Below are 15341 nucleotides of genomic sequence, written 5' to 3' on the forward strand. Positions count from 1 at the left end.
TATTCAAACCAATGGATATGGCCCATATCTTGAACAAACAGTTCTACAGCTCAGAAGCAAAGGTGCTCCTTATTAACTTTAATTACAGTGCTGAGTCAGTGGTCTCACATGATTTACAAGCTCGTGCTGAGTCAGTGGTCTCACATGATTTACAAGCTCACAATAAGTTGCACTGTGTAACTTTGTGAGCTTGTAGATCGGCTATTTATCTGGTTCTCAAAGTGTGGTCCAGGGAACACATGGACGCACGCACGCATGTATGCACACATACACATGCATACTCACACGCACACGCGCGCACGCACGCACGCACGCACGCACGCACGCACGCACACACACACACACACACACACACACACAGTCACTTCCACATGATTGGTAGATCTAATTCTAAAACCAGTCCCATCCCAATGATTTTTAGATCTAATTCCATCGGCAGTTCCATACAATAATTTTTAGCTCTAAATCCATCACCTCTCACATCCACATGATTTGTAGATCTAATTATAAAACCAGTCCCATCCACATGATTTGTAGATCTAATTCCATTGGCAGTTCCATACCATAATTTGTAGTTCTAAATCCATCACCTGTCTCATCCACATGATTTCTAGATCTAATTTTAAAACCAGTCACATCCACATGATTTGTAGATCTAATTCTAAAACCAGTCCCATACCCATGATTTGTAGATCTAATTCCATCGGCAGTTCCATACCATAATTTGTAGCTCTAAATCCATCACTTGTCTCATCCACATGATTTGCAGATCTAATTCTAAAACCAGTCACATCCACATGATTTGTAGATCTAATTCTAAAACCAGTCCCATCCCCATGATTTGTAGATCTAATTCCATTGGCAGTTCCATACCATAATTTGTAGCTCTAAATCAATCACCTGTCTCATCCACATGATTTCTAGATCTAATTTTAAAACCAGTCACATCCACATGATTTGTAGATCTAATTCTAAAACCAGTCCCATACCCATGATTTGTAGATCTAATTCCATCGGCAGTTCCATACCATAATTTTGCAGCTCTAAATCCATCACTTGTCACATCCACATGATTTGTAGATCTAATTCTAAAACCAGTCCAATCCCCATGATTTGTAGATCTAATTCCATCGGCAGTTCCATACCATAATTTGTAGCTCTAAATCATCACCTGTCACATCCACATAATTTGTAGATCTAATTCTAAAACCAGTCACATCCACATGATTTGTAGATCTAATTCTAAAACCAGTCCCATCCCCATGATTTGTAGATCTAATTTGTAGATCTAATTCCATCGGCAGTTCCATACCATAATTTGTAGCTCATCCACATGATTTGCAGATCTAATTCTAAAACCAGTCACATCCACATGATTTGTAGATCTAATTCTAAAACCAGTCCTATCCCCATGATTTGTAGATCTAATTCCATCGGCAGTTCCATACCAACTTTTTTTTTCAAAAAACTTTTTTTTCAAAAAACTTTTCAAAAAACTTTTTTTTTTCAAAAAACTTTTTTTCCAAAAAAATTTTTTTTAAACTTTTTTTTTTCAAAAAACTTTTTTTCCAAAAAAATTTTTTTTAAACTTTTTTTTTTCAAAAAACTTTTTTTTTTTCAAAACTTTATTTTCAAAAACTTTTTTTTTTCAAAAAACTTAAATGCATTTTCTACTATTACTTCATAACAGTTTCGAGCGAGCCCACGCAGTTTCTGCAGGAACTACTTTTCTAGTTATTTATTTGTTTATCTATCATACTGTAGACGGGAACTTCGGTTCCTTTCTACTCCTACATACTTAGTGAGAAAATGAAAATAAAAACATCAATGTGTTAAGTTTACAGTGGCGAAGTGTGCTATTATTTTTTATAGCAATCGGCCAAATGGTGGCGCTGTAGGAAGCCTTCGAAAGTGCGATCTTTGAACAGGTATAGCTCATGCTGTGTTATACATACAGCCATGAAACTTGTATACACTTATGCGTCTCCTCATGCCGAACAACTTTTACCCTCTAACTTTTGACCTCTGACCTTTAGGTCTCCCACAATTCGGAATTATATGAAAAACAGTAAAAATCTATCTCCTCCTGGGATTTTCGCATCAAGTGCACAAAACATTTTTCACATGAACTTTGGACCAATACGGTCAGATTGATCAACCAGATTTTTTTTAAAGTGAAATATAATTTTTTAATAATTCAATCAATATTGCGGTATTATGCAAATTATTCTTCGGCCTCTAAATCATACATGCAAAGTTACACGTTCATGGCATTTGGCAAAGATGTGGAGGGTTAGTCAAAGTATCACTGAAACCAATTTTATTCCAATCGGCCAAAGGGGGGCGCTATACGAAGCGTTTGAAAATTCAAACTTCAAACGGGCATAAGTCATGACTCGTTTTGTTTGAAGACATGCAACTTGTTAAACCCGTGCTTTGACTCGAGCGGAAGACATCTGTGTCGTTGTTAAGTAAGCTCCGCCCTTCGATTTTCCGCCATATTGAGCAGTTTGTAAAACGCGTAAACCCGCTTTTATTCTGGAATTTTCGCTCCACGTGCACAAAACTTTTTTTACGTGAACTTTGGACCGATATCTAAAGATCTGTCAGATCGGATTTCTTTAAAATTGAAACATGCTTTTTTAAATAAATTCAATGAATATTGCAGTTTTATGCAAATTATTCTTCTGCCTCTAAATCATACATGCAAAGTAACATGTTCATGGCATTTGGCAAAGATGTAGAGTGTTAGTCCAAATATCACTAAAACCAATCTTACCCCAATTGGCCAAAGGGGGGCGCTATATCATTTTGAGCAGTTTGTGAAACGCTTAAACCCGTTAGGATTTTTTTTTTGCAATTTGCATGAAACATTCTACACACAATCTAAGGACCTTTATCTAATATGCCTATGAAGTGCACACACACAAAAAAATTATAATAATGAATATAGCTGCAAGCAGCGATAAAGTGGCCAAAGCCAAAAACACCTCAAATCATGAACACAGCCTGCAATGTGCGTGAAATCTTGCAAGCACATTCCCAATAGGTCAAGGAACAGATACCACCCTTCTTACATTGGCCTGTTATAGCGCCACCAGCGGGTCAACTTTTGCACAACACATTTTTGGAACAAAATGGACCAATCGTTGACGTCAGTAACGTCAAAGAGAGCACTGCCTGCGATCTTGACATTTTGTACTTTTATAGCCATTGTTTTCTGGCTTGAAGCGAGCCCACAATTGTTTCGAAGGAACAATATTTTTCTAGTTATTGTGGGCTCGCCTATAAGGCGAGCACACTTTAGATATTGTCATTATTTATTTATTTATTTATATACTATATCAAGTTCTCCTCAAAACTTCGGTTCCTTTCTACTCCTACATACTTAGTGAGAAAATGAAACTAAAAACATCAATGTGTTCAGTTTACAGTGGCGAAGTGTGCTATTATTTTCTATAGCAATCGGCCAAATGGTGGCGCTGTAGGAAGCCTTCGAAAGTGCGATCTTTGAACAGGTATAGCTCATGCTGTGTTATACATACAGCCATGAAACCTGTATACACTTATGCGTCTCCTCATGCCGAACAACTTTTACCCTCTAACTTTTGACCTCTGACCTTTAGGTCTCCCACAATTCGGAATTATATGAAAAACAGTAAAAATCTATCTCCTCCTGGGATTTTCGCGTTACGCGCATGAAACTTTTTTCACATGAACTTTGGACCAATACGTTCAGATTGATCAACCAGATTTTTTTTAAAGTGAAATATAATTTTTTAATAATTCAATCAACATTGCGGTTTTATGCAAATTATTCTTCGGCCTCTAAATCATACATGCAAAGTTACACGTTCATGGCATTTGGCAAAGATGTGGAGGGTTAGTCAAAGTATCACTGAAACCAATTTTATTCCAATCGGCCAAAGGGGGGCGCTATACGAAGCGTTTGAAAATTCAAACTTCAAACGGGCATAAGTCATGACTCGTTTTGTTTGAAGACATGCAACTTGTTACACGCGTGCTTTGACTCGAGCGGAAGACATCTGTGTCGTTGTTAAGTAAGCTCCGCCCTTCGATTTTCCGCCATATTGAGCAGTTTGTAAAACGCGTAAACCTGCTTTTATTCTGGAATTTTCGCTCCACGTGCACAAAACATTTTTTACGTGAACTTTGGACCGATATCTAAAGATCTGTCAGATCGGATTTCTTTAAAATTGAAACATGCTTTTTAAAATAAATTCAATGAATATTGCAGTTTTATGCAAATTATTCTTCTGCCTCTAAATCATACATGCAAAGTAACATGTTCATGGCATTTGGCAAAGATGTAGAGTGTTAGTCCAAATATCACTAAAACCAATCTTACCCCAATTGGCCAAAGGGGGGCGCTATATCATTTTGAGCAGTTTGTGAAACGCTTAAACCCGTTGGGATTTGCATGAAACATTCTACACACAATCTAAGGACCTTTATCTAATATGCCTATGAAGTGCACACACACAAAAAAATTATAATAATGAATATAGCTGCAAGCAGCGATAAAGTGGCCAAAGCCAAAAACACCTCAAATCATGAACACAGCCTGCAATGTGCGTGAAATCTTGCAAGCACATTCCCAATAGGTCAAGGAACAGATACCACCCTTCTTACATTGGCCTGTTAAAGCGCCACCAGCGGGTCAACTTTTGCACAACACATTTTTGGAACAAAATGGACCAATCGTTGACGTCAGTAAAGTCAAAGAGAGCACTGCCTGCGATCTTGACATTTTGTACTTTTATAGCCATTGTTTTCTGGCTTGAAGCGAGCCCACAATTGTTTCGAAGGAACAATATTTTTCTAGTTTATATACCAAGTTCTCCTCAAAACTTCGGTTCCTTTCTACTCCTACGTACTTAGTGAGAAAATGAAAATAAAAACATCAATGTGTTCAGCTTACTGTGGCGAAGTGTGCTATTACTTTTTACAGCAATCGGCCAAATGGTGGCGCTGTAGGAAGCCTTCGAAAGTGCGATCTTTGAACAGGTATAGCTCATGCTGTGTTATACATACAGCCATGAAACCTGTATACACTTATGCGTCTCCTCATGCCGAACAACTTTTACCCTCTAACTTTTGACCTCTGACCTTTAGGTCTCCCACAATTCGGAATTATATGAAAAACAGTAAAAATCTATCTCCTCCTGGGATTTTTGCACAAAACTTTTTTCACATGAACTTTGGACCAATACGGTCAGATTGATCAACCAGATTTTTTTTAAAGTGAAATATAATTTTTTAATAATTCAATAAATATTGCGGTTTTATGCAAATTATTCTTCGGCCTCTAAATCATACATGCAAAGTTACAAGTTCATGGCATTTGGCAAAGATGTGGAGGGTTAGTCAAAGTATCACTGAAACCAATTTTATTCCAATCGGCCAAAGGGGGGCGCTATACGAAGCGTCTGAAAATTCAAACTTCAAACGGGCATAAGTCATGACTCGTTTCGTTTGAAGACATGCAACTTGTTACACGCGTGCTTTGACTCAAGCGGAAGACATCTGTGTCGTTGTTAAAGTTGTACTATGTAACTTTTTTTACAAAACAAATCTTAAAATTCTCCTAACTATTAAATCACAAAAGTTTTAGAAGATCCGCGCCGTGAATTTCAGCCTGTAAAGCCTTCTCTGTATGTAAACTGAGATCCTTGCCGTGGACCGGATCTCGCGCCAAAATTGCGTCATCACACTACCGGCCAATCACAGCGAGGGTTATACAACTGCCGGCCAATCACAGCGCATCTTGAAGTGGGGTCGCTATGGCAGCCATATTTGTTGTCGCCCGTTTGTACCATCCCTTCTCTAGGTAATTTCGCCTACCAGGCAGGGTGAAGGAGTCCGTATCTCTGGAATTACTGAACGCACAGGAACAAGGGACCCCTTAAAAGATAGATCTCAGCGAGGTGGAGGCAGACGCGGGGGTCTGAAGGTACGAAAAACGTCCGAAAGACGCGGACGCGACCGCGGTTTGCTATAGGGCTAATGACCACTAGTTGGGCATCTTACACAGTATGGCTTTAAGTAAGCTCCGCCCTAAGATTCTCCGCCATTTTGAGCAGTTTGTAAAACGCGTAAACCCGCTTTTATTCTGGAATTTTCGCGTCACGTGCACAAAACTTTTTTTACGTGAACTTTGGACCGATATCTAAAGATCTGTCAGATCGGATTTCTTTAACATTGAAACATGCTTTTTTAAATAATTCAAACAATATTGCATTTTTATGCAAATTATTCTTCTGCCTCTAAAACATACATGCAAAGTCACATTTTCATGACAAAATAGTGTAGAGGGTTAGTTCAAATATCACTGAAACCAATCTTACCCCAAATGGCCAAAGGGGGGCGCTATATAATTTTGAGCAGTTTGTAAAACGCTTAAACCCGTTTTTATTCTAGGATTTTTTTTTGCAATTTGCATGAAACATTCTACACGCAATCTAAGGACCTTTATCTAACATGCCTATGAAGTGCACACAAAAAAATTATAAAATAATAATAATAAATATAGCTGCAAGCAGCGATAAAGTGTCCAAAGCCAAAAACACCTCAAATCATGAACACAGCCTGGGATGTGCGTGAAATCTTGCAAGCACATTCCCAATAGGTCAAGGAACAGATACCAACCTTCTCACATTGGCCTGTTATAGCGCCACCAGCGGGTCAACTTTTGCACAACACATTTTTGGAACAAAATGGACCAATCTTTGACGTCAGTAACGTCAAAGAGAGCACTGCCTGCGATCTTGACATTTTGTGCTTTTATAGCCATTGCTTTCTGCCTTGAAGCGATAGAGACATTGACACTGACAGCACGAGGAGAAGAGTCTCCATCAGGAGAGGAGAAGCAGCAAGCTACGACCGCAGCAGCAGTAGCAGTACCTTTTGGACTAAGCACTAGGACGAGTCATGGAGAGAAGGAGACAGCGATGACACCAGCAGATCTACCGGAATCAAGCAGAACAGGCCGCAGCCTGCACAAGAGAAAGGTGATGATGACTACAGCGAGAGGAGCTACTGACCGCCGCAGTGATGACAGCAGACGTAGCAGTGATGACAACATCCGCAGAGCTGCTGACCGCCACAGTAAGGAGAGCGCTCACCGCCGTGACGACAGAGGACATTGGCGTGCCCGCCATGCTGGCAGGAAGTGCACAGACTGTCTACTGGATGACACCAGCCCAGCAGAGGAAGATTCTACGGAGTCTCGAATGGACAGTGACAGTGACAGTGACAGTGACGATGAGGAGTAGAGAAACCTTTTTGAGACTTTGATCGCCATTGGCAAAAAGTTGAAGAGACACCAAGCACAGTGTGTCCGCTTGACTAAAAAACTGAGTCAGCTTTCAGCGGCAGAAACTGAGCTAACAATGACTTTTGATGACATTTTGTGGAAGATTAAGAAGTCAGGTGTTCACCGAAGAAGTATGACTGAGGAGAGTCAAAATCTTACGAACCCTCAGGAGACGAGGAAGCGCAGAAGAACAGATGACGACCACTGTCAAACTACCAAGCGTGTCATCAGAAGAGCAAGCGCACCACAGAGCAGGAGTCCTGAACCGAAACAGGAGGATGAAAGGATGTCTCAATACGCTGTGAAACAAGCACCAGTGTTTCTCGGAGAACCGAATCTGGACTATAAGCCGTTGTCAAGCATGGAGGTTCAACACATTGAGTGTCATTTGCCAAATCTTGAAGAAGGAGCTTGCGGATGGCTCACCAAGTTAGAGAAGCTTGTCTTGGATATTCCATTAGCGATGGGAGATTTTAAGAGGCTAGTTACACGTGCTACTGGACCCACTGGAGAACAGGTGTTGACTGACATCTTGACCGAAGCAGGACTTACTCAATTAATTGAAAATGGAGAGTACGACGCAGTCCCTTTCGCCGAGCACAGGGGTGTGCTGGGCCGCGCTCTTAGTGTCCACTATCCGTGGAATAAGACGTTTGACTCTGTAGTCATTGACCCACTGCGAGAGGATGAGGATCCCAATAACTACATTTCCAGAGTGTACGAACAGTGGGCAGATTTGACAGGGAGAAATGCTACCCGGAGTGACGTGGATGAAGCCATGGTTAGGACTAAGATTGAAAAGGGTCTACCTGAAGCGATGCTATCTGAACTTGAGCTTGTATGGAACCGCTCTGCAATGAACATTAAATCCTATACGAAACAGGTGGCACACACTGTGAATTTAGTCCGAAAGAGAGATGCCAACGAGAAGTTGCAGGCTATGACTACAAAAAGGAAGTTGCAAGAAGCCCAACTGGCAGAAATCATGGAGAAACGACGACAACAAGAAGGAAGTCAGCCATTGCCATGCGCTGAGCCTGTCAACTACCCGCCCACTGGACAAGTGGTGCCGCAGTATGCAACAGTTCCGGAGTATGATGCCTATCGACCAAACCAGTTCCAGAGACTACAACAGATCCCATCGTATTATGCCGGATGCTACACTTGTGGAGCGATGACCCATTTCACAAGAGATTGTGTAGCTGCAAGTCCCTCATTCCGACAGCAGCAGAGACGACGAGGGAAACTGAAAGCACCCTGTTATATCTGTCACAAGAGAACACATTTTTGGAGACAGTGCAACCGAAGAGAGGAACAGCTTTTGCCCGGACCACAGCATCTATCTTGGAGACGCACGAGCCACCAGCAGGAGAGGATGGAGCCAACAGCTGGCCATCATCAAATGGGTCTATTTTTCCGACAGAATTCAAACAATTGGAGGGAGGTTGACTTTGGTGGCCTACGATGGAGAGAACCAGCCGGAGGAGAAGATGCCACTGCGATAATGGATCCAACTCACGTAGCGGAGCCTGGTACCGATGGACGAGACGTGGAAAGTCTAATTATGCTCTAAGAGAAGATGAGGAGAGCATCATATTCTTGCTGCCACGCCCCTTCCCCTGTCAGAAGATGACAGTGTCATTTCCCCTTTTCCCTGAAAGAAGAAAGTGCCTTGCCCCGCCCCAGTGTCACTTCTGACACAATGATGCCATCTAAAGCCCCCTTTCAGTGCTATCCTGTGGCACGTGTGTCCTTCACACTCTATCCCTATGCTCTATCTAATTTCTAACTCTTTCTTTCTATCTTTTGCTCCGGCAGTATGGCCAAAGCACAGGTGCATATTTTTGTGTGCATTTTTGTACATGAAGACAAAGAAGATCTACATTTTTCGCATTTTTCCTTTTTTTAAGTTTAAGAAAAGACATTCATGTTGCGTTTAGTCTCAGGAAAAGAAACTTATGAAGTGTGTGTCTATGATTTTACAGGTACAATTCCGTAAATTCCCCTACAATCATGGCAGATAACATTTTGGCCATGCCCAATTCGGTGTGTATGAATTTTACCATGTCTGGCTTACTCTTGCATTCATGCAGGTATTATTCATCGGCATCCTACTACAGGCGATGATCCAAACTACATTGGTTTATTATGTTCCTGTAAAAGTCATGGACCCCCATAGCTCCAATACATTAGGTCAATATAGTTGATTGTATCAGTGAGTTGGTTTTATTTAGCTTTGTTCAAATACTTTGATGTTCTAAATTGTGTTGTAGTTGTTTCACTGCCCAGAGGGGACAGTCAACTAGGATACAATTTGAACATTTTAGTAGGTATTTTTAAGATGATCATGACGATTATGTTTTTATTCAATATTTTTGGGGTTTATTTGTTTGGGTTTAGTTAAGTAATCATGAGGGTCTAATTGTACCATAGTTTTTACTGCCCACAGAGACAGTGAACTGTGTTACAATCAGATTAACCTGGAGTTTAACACGGATGGATGGATGGAATCGTTTTTTGGAACAATGTAACTTTAAGCTGTAATATGTATGTAGACCTGTAGTTACCATGTATGTCTGATCAGTTGGGTGTCGAAATATATTGTCTATATTTCGAAGAGGGGATGTGAAGTATATCTGATCAGACAATAACGCATAATAATTCAGCATGATATCAACTTGTATAATTTAGTGTAAAAAGTGAACACATGGCTACTTTGAGATCGAACCAAGACAGTGGCTCCTTCAAAGAGGACATTCTTCGGGTTTAATTGCCTTGGTCCTTTTGTGTCAGGAATGACCTCCTGGAGACCTAAAAATAGTTGACTACAGATAAGGGTTTGTGGGGAGTCATAAAGACAGTGACTCCAGGCCATACTGTAAGCTGATTAGGGCGTCAACAGAGCAGCTGTTAAAAGCTTGTCTTGTCTTATCTAGGAACACATTTTAAAATACAGGGTAACCTTATACTAGTTAAATAATCGATAACTTGGTGAAATGTGGTTAAACACACAGTTGAGTTAATCATATCCTATCTGTGATGATTCTGTGACATTCAAGAAGAGACTACATGCTGATCTTGTCTTCTTGACATACAGTAATTCTTAAACTGTAGTACCTTTAGCATTTAAGGTTTATACTCTTTACATTGTCAGATGCAAACACATGTTTAAGGGTTTTGGTTTATACAAGTGAGACATACAGTATACACATTGAGTAATAAGGTAGAACTGTACTTTAAGACATTACATTTGTTTGGGGTTAAAAATAGTGAACCAAGGAGTAGGTCATAAACTGTGCCTGCCTCCCCCAGGCCCACAGGCAGCTAAAAACCGCAGGGTGTTTACAGCCCAAACCTAGTGTAAACAGGGTCCCATTTCGTTAAATTGGAGACTAAATGCCTCCACCTCTGACCTATGACATAGGAGTCTTTGACCCCTCCTCTGTGTTTGATCTGAATTGTACTTAAAGTGATAGCAAAATGTATCTTAGAAAGGAGAGAAGCCCGCGAACGGCGGAGGACTGTCGGGAAGGCTGGTAGCTCTTGCTTCAGCAAGATGCATTGTCTCATGGAATCAATCTATACTCTGTCAATAAATGGACCAGGAACAACTCAACAACTCCACTGCTGTCCTCATCTTTCCTCTCGAGTCCTTCTTGGCCTTTAGGTATTTCAGTCTGATTCAGTCTAATAGGAGCTATTCCCCAGAAACTACAGTATCAAAGCCTGCGTGACACAGGGGCGTCAAGTGGGTATGGCAGGGGTATGCAGCTGCCATACCCTGGGTCCAGGGGGGAAGATAAAATGTAGTTCTAATATTATAAATCCATGAATGTCTCTTTGTCTATCTGTGCTGGTTATTATGTTGGTAAATTACAGTAAAATAATTACAAATGCAACATTTAAAGCTATACTGTGTAAGTTGCTCAACTAGTGGTCAGTAGCGTCCCCGTCTTTCGGCCGTTTTTCGCCGCAGACCGGGCCTCACACCCCCGCGTCACCCCCGCGTCTGCCTCCACCTCGCCGAGATGTATCTTTGGAGGGGTCCCTGGTTCCTGTGCGTTCAGGCATTCCGGAGAAACGGAATGTTTCACCCGAGTATAGATAGAGACACACAGGCGCCTACAAATATGGCCGCCCTATTGTGATAGCTAGCGACCCCACTTCAAGATGCGCTGTGATTGGCCGGCAGTGTATAACCCTCGCTGTGATTGGCCGGTAGTGTATGATGACGTCATTTTGCCGGGAAATCCCGCCCCTGTCAATGCTAGAAGAAAATATATAAAGAGAAGGCTTCAGAAGCTGAAAATAACGGAGTGGGTGTTCTAAAACTTTAGCGATTTAAGAGTTAGGACAATTTTAAGATTTGTTTTATAAAAAAAGTTACATGGTATAACTTTAACAAAATGGTCACTTTAACAAGGTATTATAATTATATTATAGGTATGTACTTCTTCTTAAAATAAATGTATCATGCCTGTTGCTAAGGGTGCGCCTTCGCGTCTGAACAGACGCCACGCTGTTCACATGACAGAACAAGTATGAAATACCTTAATGAAAGCACAGGTATGAAGCCAGAGAGCCTTGCGTGACAAACAAATAGTTTATCTGCTGTTTCCTCTCGTAACCCTGTCCTCTGGAAAGTAACTAAGTACATGTACTCATAATCACCATATGATGTACCAGTAAGACTCCCTAATCCGTGACCGTCAGGTCGCAGCGTGATTTTAGGGCAAAATGTGTAGGAGCAGTGTCCAAAAATGTGTTTGAAAAAATCTGCCTGAAGGTGGCGCTAAATGGGACAGATCCATGTTGATGAGATGAGTGTACTCAGTGTAGACATACTGTGTACCGATTAGCGTGATTTTAGGGCAAAATCTGTAGGAGCAGTGTCCAAAAATGTGTTTTAAAAAATCTGCCTGAAGGTGGCGCTATATGGGACAGATCCATGTTGATGAGATGGGTGTAGACATACTGTGTACCGATTATTAGCGTGATTTTAGGGCAAAATGTGTAGGAGTAGTGTCCAAAAATGTGTTTTGCAAGATTCGGCCTCACGGTGGCGCTAGAAGAGGGCCATGTGAGAAATGATAGGTGGAGGTTGTGGTTTGGCAAACAAGGAGTGTGTGTGCAACATTTGGCATGGATCGGGGCAACGTTGGCGGAGATATGAGCAGGGCAAAAGTGTGACATGTGACTTGTGACTGACAGACAGACTGACTGACTGACGGACTCACAGCGTGTAAAGTAACTAAGTAAATGTACTCATAATCACCATATGGTGTATAATAGGTGTAAAGTAACTAAGTAAATGTACTCATAATCACCATATGATGTATAATAGGTGTAAAGTAACTAAGTAAATGTACTCATAATCACCATATGGTGTATAATAGCATGGTGTAAAGTAACTAAGTAAATGTACTCATAATCACCATATGGTGTATAGTAGCATGGTGTAAAGTAAATAAGTAAATGTACTCATAATCACCATATGGTGTATAATAGCATGGTGTAAAGTAACTAAGTAAATGTATTGAAGTACTGTATTTAACAAGCTCTGGGAGTTTTTCCTTTCTTTCTTGTTTTACTTTACTGGAGTATTTCCAACTGTCAGTACTTTTACTTCTACTCCACTACAATTACTTGAAAACTTTGGTTACTAGTTACTTTGTAGATTTTAATTATTATTAGGTTACACAACATCAACAACTTCAGCCCTTCTATACTTGTATTACTTTTACATTGGACATTCTGCATGTGGAGTACTTTTACTCTTGGCACTTTAAGTACCTTATAGCCAGCCAGTCACACACACACACACACACACACACACACACACACACACACACACACACACACACACACACACACACACACACACACACACACACACACACACACACAGCCCTAGAGCCACTCCCATGTCAGTTTACTGTAAGTCACATGAGGACAACTTGTATGAAGTAGGAAAAAAAAGAAAAAACAGTTCCATCAGAGGAGGGACTTGAACAGACTCACAAACATGAGTTTCAGAGGAGGGACCACAACTACTGAGACCAGAAGGAAGAAACTGTTATGTAAACTTTGTAGTGTTTCGGTCACAGATATAATAATGAGGTTTTGACTGTTTACTTCTCAAGTCTTTAGGAAATTAGTGTACAACATACAACCAGGTTCGTGTTGCCACGTGAATCAAACCACCTAACGTACCTTACAGAACAGAAACAGCTGAGAAACTGAAGCATTTGGAGACCACATTTCACTCTGAACGACACAGCTAGAGGATTACAGGTTGATGTAAGGTAAGAATTAAACTGGAACCACATGTATGTACAATATGTAGAGTCAATATGTAGACCTAACTCTATCCGTGCACGTGGTGGTGTGTGCGTCCTCACGTGCATGTGGTGGTGTGTGTGTTCTCACGTGCACGACTATTGAGCAACTTCTGGGGTGTTGTCTGTGAACACCAGGAAACAGCCAGCCTTCCTCTATCTGCCCGTTTACTATTATTTATACTCTCAGAGTTACAGAGCTGTAAGGGTCCATTTGGTTCCATTTGTACACTCTCAGAGTCACAGAGCTGTAAGGGTCCATTTGGTTCCATTTGTACACTCTCAGAGTCACAGAGCTGTAAGGGTCCATTTGGTTCCATTTGTACACTCTCAGAGTCACAGAGCCGTAAGGGTCCATTTGGTTCCATTTGTACACTCTCACAGTTACAGAGCCGTAAGGGTCCATTTGGTTCCATTTGTACACTCTCAGAGTTACAGAGCCGTAAGGGTCCATTTGGTTCCATTTACTCTCAGAGTTACAGAGCCGTAAGGGTCCATTTGGTTCCATTTACTCTCAGAGTCACAGAGCCGTAAGGGTCCATTTGGTTCCATTTGTACACTCTCAGAGTTACAGAGCTGTAAGGGTCCATTTGGTTCCATGTGTACACTCTCAGAGTTACAGAGCTGTAAGGGTCCATTTGGTTCCTAATGTACACTCTCAGAGTTACAGACCCCTAAGGGTCCATTTGGTTCCATGTGTACACTCTCACAGTTACAGAGCTGTAAGGGTCCATTTGGTTCCATTTGTACACTCTCAGAGTTACAGAGCTGTAAGGGTCCATTTGGTTCCATTTGTACACTCTCAGAGTCACAGAGCTGTAAGGGTCCATTTGGTTCCATTTGTACACTCTCAGAGTTACAGTGTGTGCGTGCGTGCGTGCGTCTGTGCGTGCGTGTGTGTATGTGTTCAGATGTCAGGGGTTGTAAAAAGGGAGCATTTCTAAGGCATTAGACAATGGACCATGACTTTTAATCAAGGTCTTTAATGCATCATAATAAAGTTTAATCAAGGTCTTTAATGCATCATAATAAAGTTTAATCAAGCTGTTTTTACATTATTGTGAATAATACATGTAACAGTGTTGTAGATCTACAAGCTCACAGTGAGCTTGTTTGAGACCAGTAGTAAAACATAATAAACTAATCATATTGTTATGTCTCTGCGTGTCTCAGGTAGAAGAGCTCATCACTGCAGGTCTGAAGACATCTGACACTGAACATCTTGTCTTCTCCTCCAGCTGAACCTTCTCTGCTTCCCAGGTAAGACCTGTTGCAGGATCTAAACTACTTCTATAGAGACACCCAGGCTCCTACAAATTCACACCTCCTATTGTGACAGTGGCCCCACTTTGGATAAGGATGAACGGAGTACTGCAGCTGCCAATGCAATCCCTATGAGAGGCATCGTGAAATATCATCATTTCAGTGGTTGACTATTGAGGCCATAGCTATTTTTGTTGTGTTCTAATAAAGTGTCCCATGAGTTTAATTTGGCCTTTTTAAAGTGACATATCTGTCATCTTGATACACTACCTACAATATACTTTAATATACTTCATCTGTGAGTCAAAAGTGCTAGCATTGGAAATCTTACGTTTAAGTGGTCGCATGGTACACACGTCATAGACGCATCCCTTGAGGTTTTCAATACCCAGATACGCTTGTCT

General features: G+C 41.0%; 1 protein-coding gene across 1 annotated transcript in view; it reads left to right on the forward strand.

Annotated features, from left to right (window-relative positions):
- The first annotated feature begins 13408 nt into the window (after nt 1-13408).
- Nucleotides 13409-15341, forward strand: part of LOC308280773 (uncharacterized protein) — a 28334-nt gene continuing 26401 nt past the window's right edge. The window contains exons 1-2 of the mRNA XM_080755091.1: nt 13409-13641; nt 14848-14934. The gene's annotated coding sequence lies outside the window, so the exon portion shown is untranslated. The remainder of the gene's footprint in view (nt 13642-14847; nt 14935-15341) is intronic.

Source organism: Nannobrachium achirus (assembly GCF_963921795.1).
Source record: "Nannobrachium achirus genome assembly, contig: SCAFFOLD_272, whole genome shotgun sequence".
Lineage (NCBI taxonomy): Eukaryota > Metazoa > Chordata > Actinopteri > Myctophiformes > Myctophidae > Nannobrachium > Nannobrachium achirus.